At 48.6% G+C, this 13,499-nt stretch overlaps 27 non-coding genes across 27 annotated transcripts; all 27 read left to right on the top strand.

Moving 5' to 3' along the window:
• Positions 1-219: 219 nt before the first annotated feature.
• Trnak-cuu lies at positions 220-292 on the top strand. The gene has a single exon. It is a non-coding gene; the product is annotated as a tRNA-Lys (tRNA).
• Positions 293-629: 337 nt separating this feature from the next.
• On the top strand, positions 630-701 carry Trnat-agu. The gene has a single exon. It is a non-coding gene; the product is annotated as a tRNA-Thr (tRNA).
• A 500-nt stretch (positions 702-1,201) lies between these two features.
• Trnar-ucg lies at positions 1,202-1,274 on the top strand. Its single transcript has one exon. It is a non-coding gene; the product is annotated as a tRNA-Arg (tRNA).
• A 452-nt stretch (positions 1,275-1,726) lies between these two features.
• Positions 1,727-1,799, top strand: Trnak-cuu. The gene has a single exon. It is a non-coding gene; the product is annotated as a tRNA-Lys (tRNA).
• Positions 1,800-2,136: 337 nt separating this feature from the next.
• Trnat-agu lies at positions 2,137-2,208 on the top strand. The gene has a single exon. It is a non-coding gene; the product is annotated as a tRNA-Thr (tRNA).
• A 500-nt stretch (positions 2,209-2,708) lies between these two features.
• On the top strand, positions 2,709-2,781 carry Trnar-ucg. Its single transcript has one exon. It is a non-coding gene; the product is annotated as a tRNA-Arg (tRNA).
• Positions 2,782-3,233: 452 nt separating this feature from the next.
• Trnak-cuu lies at positions 3,234-3,306 on the top strand. Its single transcript has one exon. It is a non-coding gene; the product is annotated as a tRNA-Lys (tRNA).
• A 337-nt stretch (positions 3,307-3,643) lies between these two features.
• Trnat-agu lies at positions 3,644-3,715 on the top strand. The gene has a single exon. It is a non-coding gene; the product is annotated as a tRNA-Thr (tRNA).
• Positions 3,716-4,215: 500 nt separating this feature from the next.
• Trnar-ucg lies at positions 4,216-4,288 on the top strand. The gene has a single exon. It is a non-coding gene; the product is annotated as a tRNA-Arg (tRNA).
• A 452-nt stretch (positions 4,289-4,740) lies between these two features.
• On the top strand, positions 4,741-4,813 carry Trnak-cuu. The gene has a single exon. It is a non-coding gene; the product is annotated as a tRNA-Lys (tRNA).
• Positions 4,814-5,150: 337 nt separating this feature from the next.
• Positions 5,151-5,222, top strand: Trnat-agu. The gene has a single exon. It is a non-coding gene; the product is annotated as a tRNA-Thr (tRNA).
• A 506-nt stretch (positions 5,223-5,728) lies between these two features.
• Positions 5,729-5,801, top strand: Trnar-ucg. Its single transcript has one exon. It is a non-coding gene; the product is annotated as a tRNA-Arg (tRNA).
• A 452-nt stretch (positions 5,802-6,253) lies between these two features.
• Trnak-cuu lies at positions 6,254-6,326 on the top strand. Its single transcript has one exon. It is a non-coding gene; the product is annotated as a tRNA-Lys (tRNA).
• A 337-nt stretch (positions 6,327-6,663) lies between these two features.
• Positions 6,664-6,735, top strand: Trnat-agu. Its single transcript has one exon. It is a non-coding gene; the product is annotated as a tRNA-Thr (tRNA).
• Positions 6,736-7,241: 506 nt separating this feature from the next.
• Trnar-ucg lies at positions 7,242-7,314 on the top strand. The gene has a single exon. It is a non-coding gene; the product is annotated as a tRNA-Arg (tRNA).
• Positions 7,315-7,766: 452 nt separating this feature from the next.
• Trnak-cuu lies at positions 7,767-7,839 on the top strand. Its single transcript has one exon. It is a non-coding gene; the product is annotated as a tRNA-Lys (tRNA).
• Positions 7,840-8,176: 337 nt separating this feature from the next.
• Positions 8,177-8,248, top strand: Trnat-agu. The gene has a single exon. It is a non-coding gene; the product is annotated as a tRNA-Thr (tRNA).
• A 506-nt stretch (positions 8,249-8,754) lies between these two features.
• Trnar-ucg lies at positions 8,755-8,827 on the top strand. Its single transcript has one exon. It is a non-coding gene; the product is annotated as a tRNA-Arg (tRNA).
• A 452-nt stretch (positions 8,828-9,279) lies between these two features.
• On the top strand, positions 9,280-9,352 carry Trnak-cuu. Its single transcript has one exon. It is a non-coding gene; the product is annotated as a tRNA-Lys (tRNA).
• A 337-nt stretch (positions 9,353-9,689) lies between these two features.
• Positions 9,690-9,761, top strand: Trnat-agu. Its single transcript has one exon. It is a non-coding gene; the product is annotated as a tRNA-Thr (tRNA).
• Positions 9,762-10,261: 500 nt separating this feature from the next.
• On the top strand, positions 10,262-10,334 carry Trnar-ucg. The gene has a single exon. It is a non-coding gene; the product is annotated as a tRNA-Arg (tRNA).
• Positions 10,335-10,786: 452 nt separating this feature from the next.
• Trnak-cuu lies at positions 10,787-10,859 on the top strand. The gene has a single exon. It is a non-coding gene; the product is annotated as a tRNA-Lys (tRNA).
• Positions 10,860-11,196: 337 nt separating this feature from the next.
• Trnat-agu lies at positions 11,197-11,268 on the top strand. Its single transcript has one exon. It is a non-coding gene; the product is annotated as a tRNA-Thr (tRNA).
• Positions 11,269-11,774: 506 nt separating this feature from the next.
• Positions 11,775-11,847, top strand: Trnar-ucg. The gene has a single exon. It is a non-coding gene; the product is annotated as a tRNA-Arg (tRNA).
• A 452-nt stretch (positions 11,848-12,299) lies between these two features.
• Trnak-cuu lies at positions 12,300-12,372 on the top strand. Its single transcript has one exon. It is a non-coding gene; the product is annotated as a tRNA-Lys (tRNA).
• A 337-nt stretch (positions 12,373-12,709) lies between these two features.
• On the top strand, positions 12,710-12,781 carry Trnat-agu. The gene has a single exon. It is a non-coding gene; the product is annotated as a tRNA-Thr (tRNA).
• Positions 12,782-13,281: 500 nt separating this feature from the next.
• Trnar-ucg lies at positions 13,282-13,354 on the top strand. Its single transcript has one exon. It is a non-coding gene; the product is annotated as a tRNA-Arg (tRNA).
• Positions 13,355-13,499: the final 145 nt, after the last annotated feature.

Here is a 13,499-nt window from a genome sequence, read left to right as displayed (position 1 = left end):
TGAGTCAAATCAAATATGTGTGTTAATTTTGACACCACTAGCGCTGCAGGTTTTCATGCAATTCCTGTACCTCTCAGAAATGATTATGAAATAAAACTGAAGTACGTGACGTGTGTGACGCTAGGAAAACATTAGGCAGCATGGAGAGATTCTGTATGGGACCACCCCACCGAAACGAGAACTGTGTGTCGTGCGACCCGACACGTAGTCACCGACGCAGCCCGGCTAGCTCAGTCGGTAGAGCATGAGACTCTTAATCTCAGGGTCGTGGGTTCGAGCCCCACGCTGGGCGGAACGTAATTTTGTTCCGCTGCAGATGTAAATTACCGTTTCTCTGATCAATGTGACGTAATGGAAATAGCAACTTAAAACTTTGCCTACGTCTCCATCAGTCGCAAGGAAGTGTATCTGAAGGTGAAGGTGATTTCGTAGACATGTGTCAAAGACATGTTCTGAAATGTAAGTGGTGTTGGTTGGAGAGCACATCGGTTACGTGTGAGATGTGTAGCCAAGCAGTAATGGTGCGCCATAGCTGCAAATATTAGTCGGTAATATGAAGTGTTGTCAGCTTAAGCCTGATGATCCAGACGAGCGTAAGCACGAAGTACGCAAAACTGCCGCTAGGCCGCGCCTCTTTAGCTCAGTGGCAGAGCACTGGTCTAGTAAACCAGGGGTCGTGAGTTCGATCCTCACAGGAGGCAAACGAATTTTCGAAATCAGTTGCGCGTCGTGGCCGTATAGCAAGCAGTGTCTGGAACGACGAACAATTAGCAACAGGTGTTTTATTTAGAATTACTCTCAGATGTGATTGAGGCGAATGTCGCAGATAAAGCATTTTCCAAAGCGGTACAGCGTAGGGTGGGAGGCGGCAGTCTGAATTATATTTTTTACATGTGTTTTTCAAATATCACAGAGCCTCTCGCGAGCGTCGTCGTCGTCGTCGTCGACGCCGCCGCTTCTGCAGAAGTAGCAAATCGCCATCGTAGCAAATGCGGCGAGGGACGCCCTGCCTTCGATTTCGAATGCACAAAGTGTGTGGTCTTGATTCCCAATCTCTACTTGGTCGGTCTCGTAAAGGCTTGCATGTAACGAATGGGTGGGAAGCAGCAAGAGGCAGCGGCTGTGTAGAACGAAAACACAATTCCTCAGCGGTATGAGCGTTTCGAGATGACACGAATGTAAGGAATACTTGGCGGCCAGTGACCGTGTGGCCTAATGGATAAGGCGTCGGACTTCGGATCCGAAGATTGCAGGTTCGAATCCTGTCACGGTCGTGTTTTTCCAATTCTGCAAAAGAAACACACCGTTTTAGTGTAGCTATTGAGCAGTACGAAATCGTCTGAATGTTGCTGTTGTCCATTTCCTGCTTGGAGATGCACTTGAGCTTGATACACACACAGCCAGAACGGTGTTATCTAGCGAAATGGTCGGCTGAGTGCCGTCACCGCGAGTTTTGGCTGGCATTTGCGCATCTAAGACAGCGTCGGAAAGTAACCCGTTCGGCTTCTGAGTCAAATCAAATATGTGTGTTAATTTTGACACCACTAGCGCTGCAGGTTTTCATGCAATTCCTGTACCTCTCAGAAATGATTATGAAATAAAACTGAAGTACGTGACGTGTGTGACGCTAGGAAAACATTAGGCAGCATGGAGAGATTCTGTATGGGACCACCCCACCGAAACGAGAACTGTGTGTCGTGCGACCCGACACGTAGTCACCGACGCAGCCCGGCTAGCTCAGTCGGTAGAGCATGAGACTCTTAATCTCAGGGTCGTGGGTTCGAGCCCCACGCTGGGCGGAACGTAATTTTGTTCCGCTGCAGATGTAAATTACCGTTTCTCTGATCAATGTGACGTAATGGAAATAGCAACTTAAAACTTTGCCTACGTCTCCATCAGTCGCAAGGAAGTGTATCTGAAGGTGAAGGTGATTTCGTAGACATGTGTCAAAGACATGTTCTGAAATGTAAGTGGTGTTGGTTGGAGAGCACATCGGTTACGTGTGAGATGTGTAGCCAAGCAGTAATGGTGCGCCATAGCTGCAAATATTAGTCGGTAATATGAAGTGTTGTCAGCTTAAGCCTGATGATCCAGACGAGCGTAAGCACGAAGTACGCAAAACTGCCGCTAGGCCGCGCCTCTTTAGCTCAGTGGCAGAGCACTGGTCTAGTAAACCAGGGGTCGTGAGTTCGATCCTCACAGGAGGCAAACGAATTTTCGAAATCAGTTGCGCGTCGTGGCCGTATAGCAAGCAGTGTCTGGAACGACGAACAATTAGCAACAGGTGTTTTATTTAGAATTACTCTCAGATGTGATTGAGGCGAATGTCGCAGATAAAGCATTTTCCAAAGCGGTACAGCGTAGGGTGGGAGGCGGCAGTCTGAATTATATTTTTTACATGTGTTTTTCAAATATCACAGAGCCTCTCGCGAGCGTCGTCGTCGTCGTCGTCGACGCCGCCGCTTCTGCAGAAGTAGCAAATCGCCATCGTAGCAAATGCGGCGAGGGACGCCCTGCCTTCGATTTCGAATGCACAAAGTGTGTGGTCTTGATTCCCAATCTCTACTTGGTCGGTCTCGTAAAGGCTTGCATGTAACGAATGGGTGGGAAGCAGCAAGAGGCAGCGGCTGTGTAGAACGAAAACACAATTCCTCAGCGGTATGAGCGTTTCGAGATGACACGAATGTAAGGAATACTTGGCGGCCAGTGACCGTGTGGCCTAATGGATAAGGCGTCGGACTTCGGATCCGAAGATTGCAGGTTCGAATCCTGTCACGGTCGTGTTTTTCCAATTCTGCAAAAGAAACACACCGTTTTAGTGTAGCTATTGAGCAGTACGAAATCGTCTGAATGTTGCTGTTGTCCATTTCCTGCTTGGAGATGCACTTGAGCTTGATACACACACAGCCAGAACGGTGTTATCTAGCGAAATGGTCGGCTGAGTGCCGTCACCGCGAGTTTTGGCTGGCATTTGCGCATCTAAGACAGCGTCGGAAAGTAACCCGTTCGGCTTCTGAGTCAAATCAAATATGTGTGTTAATTTTGACACCACTAGCGCTGCAGGTTTTCATGCAATTCCTGTACCTCTCAGAAATGATTATGAAATAAAACTGAAGTACGTGACGTGTGTGACGCTAGGAAAACATTAGGCAGCATGGAGAGATTCTGTATGGGACCACCCCACCGAAACGAGAACTGTGTGTCGTGCGACCCGACACGTAGTCACCGACGCAGCCCGGCTAGCTCAGTCGGTAGAGCATGAGACTCTTAATCTCAGGGTCGTGGGTTCGAGCCCCACGCTGGGCGGAACGTAATTTTGTTCCGCTGCAGATGTAAATTACCGTTTCTCTGATCAATGTGACGTAATGGAAATAGCAACTTAAAACTTTGCCTACGTCTCCATCAGTCGCAAGGAAGTGTATCTGAAGGTGAAGGTGATTTCGTAGACATGTGTCAAAGACATGTTCTGAAATGTAAGTGGTGTTGGTTGGAGAGCACATCGGTTACGTGTGAGATGTGTAGCCAAGCAGTAATGGTGCGCCATAGCTGCAAATATTAGTCGGTAATATGAAGTGTTGTCAGCTTAAGCCTGATGATCCAGACGAGCGTAAGCACGAAGTACGCAAAACTACCGCTAGGCCGCGCCTCTTTAGCTCAGTGGCAGAGCACTGGTCTAGTAAACCAGGGGTCGTGAGTTCGATCCTCACAGGAGGCAAACGAATTTTCGAAATCAGTTGCGCGTCGTGGCCGTATAGCAAGCAGTGTCTGGAACGACGAACAATTAGCAACAGGTGTTTTATTTAGAATTACTCTCAGATGTGATTGAGGCGAATGTCGCAGATAAAGCATTTTCCAAAGCGGTACAGCGTAGGGTGGGAGGCGGCAGTCTGAATTATATTTTTTACATGTGTTTTTCAAATATCACAGAGCCTCTCGCGAGCGTCGTCGTCGTCGTCGTCGACGCCGCCGCTTCTGCAGAAGTAGCAAATCGCCATCGTAGCAAATGCGGCGAGGGACGCCCTGCCTTCGATTTCGAATGCACAAAGTGTGTGGTCTTGATTCCCAATCTCTACTTGGTCGGTCTCGTAAAGGCTTGCATGTAACGAATGGGTGGGAAGCAGCAAGAGGCAGCGGCTGTGTAGAACGAAAACACAATTCCTCAGCGGTATGAGCGTTTCGAGATGACACGAATGTAAGGAATACTTGGCGGCCAGTGACCGTGTGGCCTAATGGATAAGGCGTCGGACTTCGGATCCGAAGATTGCAGGTTCGAATCCTGTCACGGTCGTGTTTTTCCAATTCTGCAAAAGAAACACACCGTTTTAGTGTAGCTATTGAGCAGTACGAAATCGTCTGAATGTTGCTGTTGTCCATTTCCTGCTTGGAGATGCACTTGAGCTTGATACACACACAGCCAGAACGGTGTTATCTAGCGAAATGGTCGGCTGAGTGCCGTCACCGCGAGTTTTGGCTGGCATTTGCGCATCTAAGACAGCGTCGGAAAGTAACCCGTTCGGCTTCTGAGTCAAATCAAATATGTGTGTTAATTTTGACACCACTAGCGCTGCAGGTTTTCATGCAATTCCTGTACCTCTCAGAAATGATTATGAAATAAAACTGAAGTACGTGACGTGTGTGACGCTAGGAAAACATTAGGCAGCATGGAGAGATTCTGTATGGGACCACCCCACCGAAACGAGAACTGTGTGTCGTGCGACCCGACACGTAGTCACCGACGCAGCCCGGCTAGCTCAGTCGGTAGAGCATGAGACTCTTAATCTCAGGGTCGTGGGTTCGAGCCCCACGCTGGGCGGAACGTAATTTTGTTCCGCTGCAGATGTAAATTACCGTTTCTCTGATCAATGTGACGTAATGGAAATAGCAACTTAAAACTTTGCCTACGTCTCCATCAGTCGCAAGGAAGTGTATCTGAAGGTGAAGGTGATTTCGTAGACATGTGTCAAAGACATGTTCTGAAATGTAAGTGGTGTTGGTTGGAGAGCACATCGGTTACGTGTGAGATGTGTAGCCAAGCAGTAATGGTGCGCCATAGCTGCAAATATTAGTCGGTAATATGAAGTGTTGTCAGCTTAAGCCTGATGATCCAGACGAGCGTAAGCACGAAGTACGCAAAACTACCGCTAGGCCGCGCCTCTTTAGCTCAGTGGCAGAGCACTGGTCTAGTAAACCAGGGGTCGTGAGTTCGATCCTCACAGGAGGCAAACGAATTTTCGAAATCAGTTGCGCGTCGTGGCCGTATAGCAAGCAGTGTCTGGAACGACGAACAATTAGCAACAGGTGTTTTATTTAGAATTACTCTCAGATGTGATTGAGGCGAATGTCGCAGATAAAGCATTTTCCAAAGCGGTACAGCGTAGGGTGGGAGGCGGCAGTCTGAATTATATTTTTTACATGTGTTTTTCAAATATCACAGAGCCTCTCGCGAGCGTCGTCGTCGTCGTCGTCGTCGTCGACGCCGCCGCTTCTGCAGAAGTAGCAAATCGCCATCGTAGCAAATGCGGCGAGGGACGCCCTGCCTTCGATTTCGAATGCACAAAGTGTGTGGTCTTGATTCCCAATCTCTACTTGGTCGGTCTCGTAAAGGCTTGCATGTAACGAATGGGTGGGAAGCAGCAAGAGGCAGCGGCTGTGTAGAACGAAAACACAATTCCTCAGCGGTATGAGCGTTTCGAGATGACACGAATGTAAGGAATACTTGGCGGCCAGTGACCGTGTGGCCTAATGGATAAGGCGTCGGGCTTCGGATCCGAAGATTGCAGGTTCGAATCCTGTCACGGTCGTGTTTTTCCAATTCTGCAAAAGAAACACACCGTTTTAGTGTAGCTATTGAGCAGTACGAAATCGTCTGAATGTTGCTGTTGTCCATTTCCTGCTTGGAGATGCACTTGAGCTTGATACACACACAGCCAGAACGGTGTTATCTAGCGAAATGGTCGGCTGAGTGCCGTCACCGCGAGTTTTGGCTGGCATTTGCGCATCTAAGACAGCGTCGGAAAGTAACCCGTTCGGCTTCTGAGTCAAATCAAATATGTGTGTTAATTTTGACACCACTAGCGCTGCAGGTTTTCATGCAATTCCTGTACCTCTCAGAAATGATTATGAAATAAAACTGAAGTACGTGACGTGTGTGACGCTAGGAAAACATTAGGCAGCATGGAGAGATTCTGTATGGGACCACCCCACCGAAACGAGAACTGTGTGTCGTGCGACCCGACACGTAGTCACCGACGCAGCCCGGCTAGCTCAGTCGGTAGAGCATGAGACTCTTAATCTCAGGGTCGTGGGTTCGAGCCCCACGCTGGGCGGAACGTAATTTAGTTCCGCTGCAGATGTAAATTACCGTTTCTCTGATCAATGTGACGTAATGGAAATAGCAACTTAAAACTTTGCCTACGTCTCCATCAGTCGCAAGGAAGTGTATCTGAAGGTGAAGGTGATTTCGTAGACATGTGTCAAAGACATGTTCTGAAATGTAAGTGGTGTTGGTTGGAGAGCACATCGGTTACGTGTGAGATGTGTAGCCAAGCAGTAATGGTGCGCCATAGCTGCAAATATTAGTCGGTAATATGAAGTGTTGTCAGCTTAAGCCTGATGATCCAGACGAGCGTAAGCACGAAGTACGCAAAACTACCGCTAGGCCGCGCCTCTTTAGCTCAGTGGCAGAGCACTGGTCTAGTAAACCAGGGGTCGTGAGTTCGATCCTCACAGGAGGCAAACGAATTTTCGAAATCAGTTGCGCGTCGTGGCCGTATAGCAAGCAGTGTCTGGAACGACGAACAATTAGCAACAGGTGTTTTATTTAGAATTACTCTCAGATGTGATTGAGGCGAATGTCGCAGATAAAGCATTTTCCAAAGCGGTACAGCGTAGGGTGGGAGGCGGCAGTCTGAATTATATTTTTTACATGTGTTTTTCAAATATCACAGAGCCTCTCGCGAGCGTCGTCGTCGTCGTCGTCGTCGTCGACGCCGCCGCTTCTGCAGAAGTAGCAAATCGCCATCGTAGCAAATGCGGCGAGGGACGCCCTGCCTTCGATTTCGAATGCACAAAGTGTGTGGTCTTGATTCCCAATCTCTACTTGGTCGGTCTCGTAAAGGCTTGCATGTAACGAATGGGTGGGAAGCAGCAAGAGGCAGCGGCTGTGTAGAACGAAAACACAATTCCTCAGCGGTATGAGCGTTTCGAGATGACACGAATGTAAGGAATACTTGGCGGCCAGTGACCGTGTGGCCTAATGGATAAGGCGTCGGACTTCGGATCCGAAGATTGCAGGTTCGAATCCTGTCACGGTCGTGTTTTTCCAATTCTGCAAAAGAAACACACCGTTTTAGTGTAGCTATTGAGCAGTACGAAATCGTCTGAATGTTGCTGTTGTCCATTTCCTGCTTGGAGATGCACTTGAGCTTGATACACACACAGCCAGAACGGTGTTATCTAGCGAAATGGTCGGCTGAGTGCCGTCACCGCGAGTTTTGGCTGGCATTTGCGCATCTAAGACAGCGTCGGAAAGTAACCCGTTCGGCTTCTGAGTCAAATCAAATATGTGTGTTAATTTTGACACCACTAGCGCTGCAGGTTTTCATGCAATTCCTGTACCTCTCAGAAATGATTATGAAATAAAACTGAAGTACGTGACGTGTGTGACGCTAGGAAAACATTAGGCAGCATGGAGAGATTCTGTATGGGACCACCCCACCGAAACGAGAACTGTGTGTCGTGCGACCCGACACGTAGTCACCGACGCAGCCCGGCTAGCTCAGTCGGTAGAGCATGAGACTCTTAATCTCAGGGTCGTGGGTTCGAGCCCCACGCTGGGCGGAACGTAATTTTGTTCCGCTGCAGATGTAAATTACCGTTTCTCTGATCAATGTGACGTAATGGAAATAGCAACTTAAAACTTTGCCTACGTCTCCATCAGTCGCAAGGAAGTGTATCTGAAGGTGAAGGTGATTTCGTAGACATGTGTCAAAGACATGTTCTGAAATGTAAGTGGTGTTGGTTGGAGAGCACATCGGTTACGTGTGAGATGTGTAGCCAAGCAGTAATGGTGCGCCATAGCTGCAAATATTAGTCGGTAATATGAAGTGTTGTCAGCTTAAGCCTGATGATCCAGACGAGCGTAAGCACGAAGTACGCAAAACTACCGCTAGGCCGCGCCTCTTTAGCTCAGTGGCAGAGCACTGGTCTAGTAAACCAGGGGTCGTGAGTTCGATCCTCACAGGAGGCAAACGAATTTTCGAAATCAGTTGCGCGTCGTGGCCGTATAGCAAGCAGTGTCTGGAACGACGAACAATTAGCAACAGGTGTTTTATTTAGAATTACTCTCAGATGTGATTGAGGCGAATGTCGCAGATAAAGCATTTTCCAAAGCGGTACAGCGTAGGGTGGGAGGCGGCAGTCTGAATTATATTTTTTACATGTGTTTTTCAAATATCACAGAGCCTCTCGCGAGCGTCGTCGTCGTCGTCGTCGTCGTCGACGCCGCCGCTTCTGCAGAAGTAGCAAATCGCCATCGTAGCAAATGCGGCGAGGGACGCCCTGCCTTCGATTTCGAATGCACAAAGTGTGTGGTCTTGATTCCCAATCTCTACTTGGTCGGTCTCGTAAAGGCTTGCATGTAACGAATGGGTGGGAAGCAGCAAGAGGCAGCGGCTGTGTAGAACGAAAACACAATTCCTCAGCGGTATGAGCGTTTCGAGATGACACGAATGTAAGGAATACTTGGCGGCCAGTGACCGTGTGGCCTAATGGATAAGGCGTCGGACTTCGGATCCGAAGATTGCAGGTTCGAATCCTGTCACGGTCGTGTTTTTCCAATTCTGCAAAAGAAACACACCGTTTTAGTGTAGCTATTGAGCAGTACGAAATCGTCTGAATGTTGCTGTTGTCCATTTCCTGCTTGGAGATGCACTTGAGCTTGATACACACACAGCCAGAACGGTGTTATCTAGCGAAATGGTCGGCTGAGTGCCGTCACCGCGAGTTTTGGCTGGCATTTGCGCATCTAAGACAGCGTCGGAAAGTAACCCGTTCGGCTTCTGAGTCAAATCAAATATGTGTGTTAATTTTGACACCACTAGCGCTGCAGGTTTTCATGCAATTCCTGTACCTCTCAGAAATGATTATGAAATAAAACTGAAGTACGTGACGTGTGTGACGCTAGGAAAACATTAGGCAGCATGGAGAGATTCTGTATGGGACCACCCCACCGAAACGAGAACTGTGTGTCGTGCGACCCGACACGTAGTCACCGACGCAGCCCGGCTAGCTCAGTCGGTAGAGCATGAGACTCTTAATCTCAGGGTCGTGGGTTCGAGCCCCACGCTGGGCGGAACGTAATTTTGTTCCGCTGCAGATGTAAATTACCGTTTCTCTGATCAATGTGACGTAATGGAAATAGCAACTTAAAACTTTGCCTACGTCTCCATCAGTCGCAAGGAAGTGTATCTGAAGGTGAAGGTGATTTCGTAGACATGTGTCAAAGACATGTTCTGAAATGTAAGTGGTGTTGGTTGGAGAGCACATCGGTTACGTGTGAGATGTGTAGCCAAGCAGTAATGGTGCGCCATAGCTGCAAATATTAGTCGGTAATATGAAGTGTTGTCAGCTTAAGCCTGATGATCCAGACGAGCGTAAGCACGAAGTACGCAAAACTACCGCTAGGCCGCGCCTCTTTAGCTCAGTGGCAGAGCACTGGTCTAGTAAACCAGGGGTCGTGAGTTCGATCCTCACAGGAGGCAAACGAATTTTCGAAATCAGTTGCGCGTCGTGGCCGTATAGCAAGCAGTGTCTGGAACGACGAACAATTAGCAACAGGTGTTTTATTTAGAATTACTCTCAGATGTGATTGAGGCGAATGTCGCAGATAAAGCATTTTCCAAAGCGGTACAGCGTAGGGTGGGAGGCGGCAGTCTGAATTATATTTTTTACATGTGTTTTTCAAATATCACAGAGCCTCTCGCGAGCGTCGTCGTCGTCGTCGTCGACGCCGCCGCTTCTGCAGAAGTAGCAAATCGCCATCGTAGCAAATGCGGCGAGGGACGCCCTGCCTTCGATTTCGAATGCACAAAGTGTGTGGTCTTGATTCCCAATCTCTACTTGGTCGGTCTCGTAAAGGCTTGCATGTAACGAATGGGTGGGAAGCAGCAAGAGGCAGCGGCTGTGTAGAACGAAAACACAATTCCTCAGCGGTATGAGCGTTTCGAGATGACACGAATGTAAGGAATACTTGGCGGCCAGTGACCGTGTGGCCTAATGGATAAGGCGTCGGACTTCGGATCCGAAGATTGCAGGTTCGAATCCTGTCACGGTCGTGTTTTTCCAATTCTGCAAAAGAAACACACCGTTTTAGTGTAGCTATTGAGCAGTACGAAATCGTCTGAATGTTGCTGTTGTCCATTTCCTGCTTGGAGATGCACTTGAGCTTGATACACACACAGCCAGAACGGTGTTATCTAGCGAAATGGTCGGCTGAGTGCCGTCACCGCGAGTTTTGGCTGGCATTTGCGCATCTAAGACAGCGTCGGAAAGTAACCCGTTCGGCTTCTGAGTCAAATCAAATATGTGTGTTAATTTTGACACCACTAGCGCTGCAGGTTTTCATGCAATTCCTGTACCTCTCAGAAATGATTATGAAATAAAACTGAAGTACGTGACGTGTGTGACGCTAGGAAAACATTAGGCAGCATGGAGAGATTCTGTATGGGACCACCCCACCGAAACGAGAACTGTGTGTCGTGCGACCCGACACGTAGTCACCGACGCAGCCCGGCTAGCTCAGTCGGTAGAGCATGAGACTCTTAATCTCAGGGTCGTGGGTTCGAGCCCCACGCTGGGCGGAACGTAATTTTGTTCCGCTGCAGATGTAAATTACCGTTTCTCTGATCAATGTGACGTAATGGAAATAGCAACTTAAAACTTTGCCTACGTCTCCATCAGTCGCAAGGAAGTGTATCTGAAGGTGAAGGTGATTTCGTAGACATGTGTCAAAGACATGTTCTGAAATGTAAGTGGTGTTGGTTGGAGAGCACATCGGTTACGTGTGAGATGTGTAGCCAAGCAGTAATGGTGCGCCATAGCTGCAAATATTAGTCGGTAATATGAAGTGTTGTCAGCTTAAGCCTGATGATCCAGACGAGCGTAAGCACGAAGTACGCAAAACTACCGCTAGGCCGCGCCTCTTTAGCTCAGTGGCAGAGCACTGGTCTAGTAAACCAGGGGTCGTGAGTTCGATCCTCACAGGAGGCAAACGAATTTTCGAAATCAGTTGCGCGTCGTGGCCGTATAGCAAGCAGTGTCTGGAACGACGAACAATTAGCAACAGGTGTTTTATTTAGAATTACTCTCAGATGTGATTGAGGCGAATGTCGCAGATAAAGCATTTTCCAAAGCGGTACAGCGTAGGGTGGGAGGCGGCAGTCTGAATTATATTTTTTACATGTGTTTTTCAAATATCACAGAGCCTCTCGCGAGCGTCGTCGTCGTCGTCGTCGTCGTCGACGCCGCCGCTTCTGCAGAAGTAGCAAATCGCCATCGTAGCAAATGCGGCGAGGGACGCCCTGCCTTCGATTTCGAATGCACAAAGTGTGTGGTCTTGATTCCCAATCTCTACTTGGTCGGTCTCGTAAAGGCTTGCATGTAACGAATGGGTGGGAAGCAGCAAGAGGCAGCGGCTGTGTAGAACGAAAACACAATTCCTCAGCGGTATGAGCGTTTCGAGATGACACGAATGTAAGGAATACTTGGCGGCCAGTGACCGTGTGGCCTAATGGATAAGGCGTCGGACTTCGGATCCGAAGATTGCAGGTTCGAATCCTGTCACGGTCGTGTTTTTCCAATTCTGCAAAAGAAACACACCGTTTTAGTGTAGCTATTGAGCAGTACGAAATCGTCTGAATGTTGCTGTTGTCCATTTCCTGCTTGGAGATGCACTTGAGCTTGATACACACACAGCCAGAACGGTGTTATCTAGCGAAATGGTCGGCTGAGTGCCGTCACCGCGAGTTTTGGCTGGCATTTGCGCATCTAAGACAGCGTCGGAAAGTAACCCGTTCGGCTTCTGAGTCAAATCAAATATGTGTGTTAATTTTGACACCACTAGCGCTGCAGGTTTTCATGCAATTCCTGTACCTCTCAGAAATGATTATGAAATAAAACTGAAGTACGTGACGTGTGTGACGCTAGGAAAACATTAGGCAGCATGGAGAGATTCTGTATGGGACCACCCCACCGAAACGAGAACTGTGTGTCGTGCGACCCGACACGTAGTCACCGACGCAGCCCGGCTAGCTCAGTCGGTAGAGCATGAGACTCTTAATCTCAGGGTCGTGGGTTCGAGCCCCACGCTGGGCGGAACGTAATTTTGTTCCGCTGCAGATGTAAATTACCGTTTCTCTGATCAATGTGACGTAATGGAAATAGCAACTTAAAACTTTGCCTACGTCTCCATCAGTCGCAAGGAAGTGTATCTGAAGGTGAAGGTGATTTCGTAGACATGTGTCAAAGACATGTTCTGAAATGTAAGTGGTGTTGGTTGGAGAGCACATCGGTTACGTGTGAGATGTGTAGCCAAGCAGTAATGGTGCGCCATAGCTGCAAATATTAGTCGGTAATATGAAGTGTTGTCAGCTTAAGCCTGATGATCCAGACGAGCGTAAGCACGAAGTACGCAAAACTACCGCTAGGCCGCGCCTCTTTAGCTCAGTGGCAGAGCACTGGTCTAGTAAACCAGGGGTCGTGAGTTCGATCCTCACAGGAGGCAAACGAATTTTCGAAATCAGTTGCGCGTCGTGGCCGTATAGCAAGCAGTGTCTGGAACGACGAACAATTAGCAACAGGTGTTTTATTTAGAATTACTCTCAGATGTGATTGAGGCGAATGTCGCAGATAAAGCATTTTCCAAAGCGGTACAGCGTAGGGTGGGAGGCGGCAGTCTGAATTATATTTTTTACATGTGTTTTTCAAATATCACAGAGCCTCTCGCGAGCGTCGTCGTCGTCGTCGTCGACGCCGCCGCTTCTGCAGAAGTAGCAAATCGCCATCGTAGCAAATGCGGCGAGGGACGCCCTGCCTTCGATTTCGAATGCACAAAGTGTGTGGTCTTGATTCCCAATCTCTACTTGGTCGGTCTCGTAAAGGCTTGCATGTAACGAATGGGTGGGAAGCAGCAAGAGGCAGCGGCTGTGTAGAACGAAAACACAATTCCTCAGCGGTATGAGCGTTTCGAGATGACACGAATGTAAGGAATACTTGGCGGCCAGTGACCGTGTGGCCTAATGGATAAGGCGTCGGACTTCGGATCCGAAGATTGCAGGTTCGAATCCTGTCACGGTCGTGTTTTTCCAATTCTGCAAAAGAAACACACCGTTTTAGTGTAGCTATTGAGCAGTACGAAATCGTCTGAATGTTGCTGTTGTCCATTTCCTGCTTGGAGATGCACTTGAGCTTGATACACACACAGCCAGAACGGTGTTATCTAG

The sequence above is a fragment of the Schistocerca americana genome, unplaced genomic scaffold, assembly GCF_021461395.2.
Source record: "Schistocerca americana isolate TAMUIC-IGC-003095 unplaced genomic scaffold, iqSchAmer2.1 HiC_scaffold_147, whole genome shotgun sequence".
In the NCBI taxonomy this organism is placed as follows: domain Eukaryota; kingdom Metazoa; phylum Arthropoda; class Insecta; order Orthoptera; family Acrididae; genus Schistocerca; species Schistocerca americana.
This window is presented reverse-complemented; position numbering and strand designations above follow the sequence as displayed.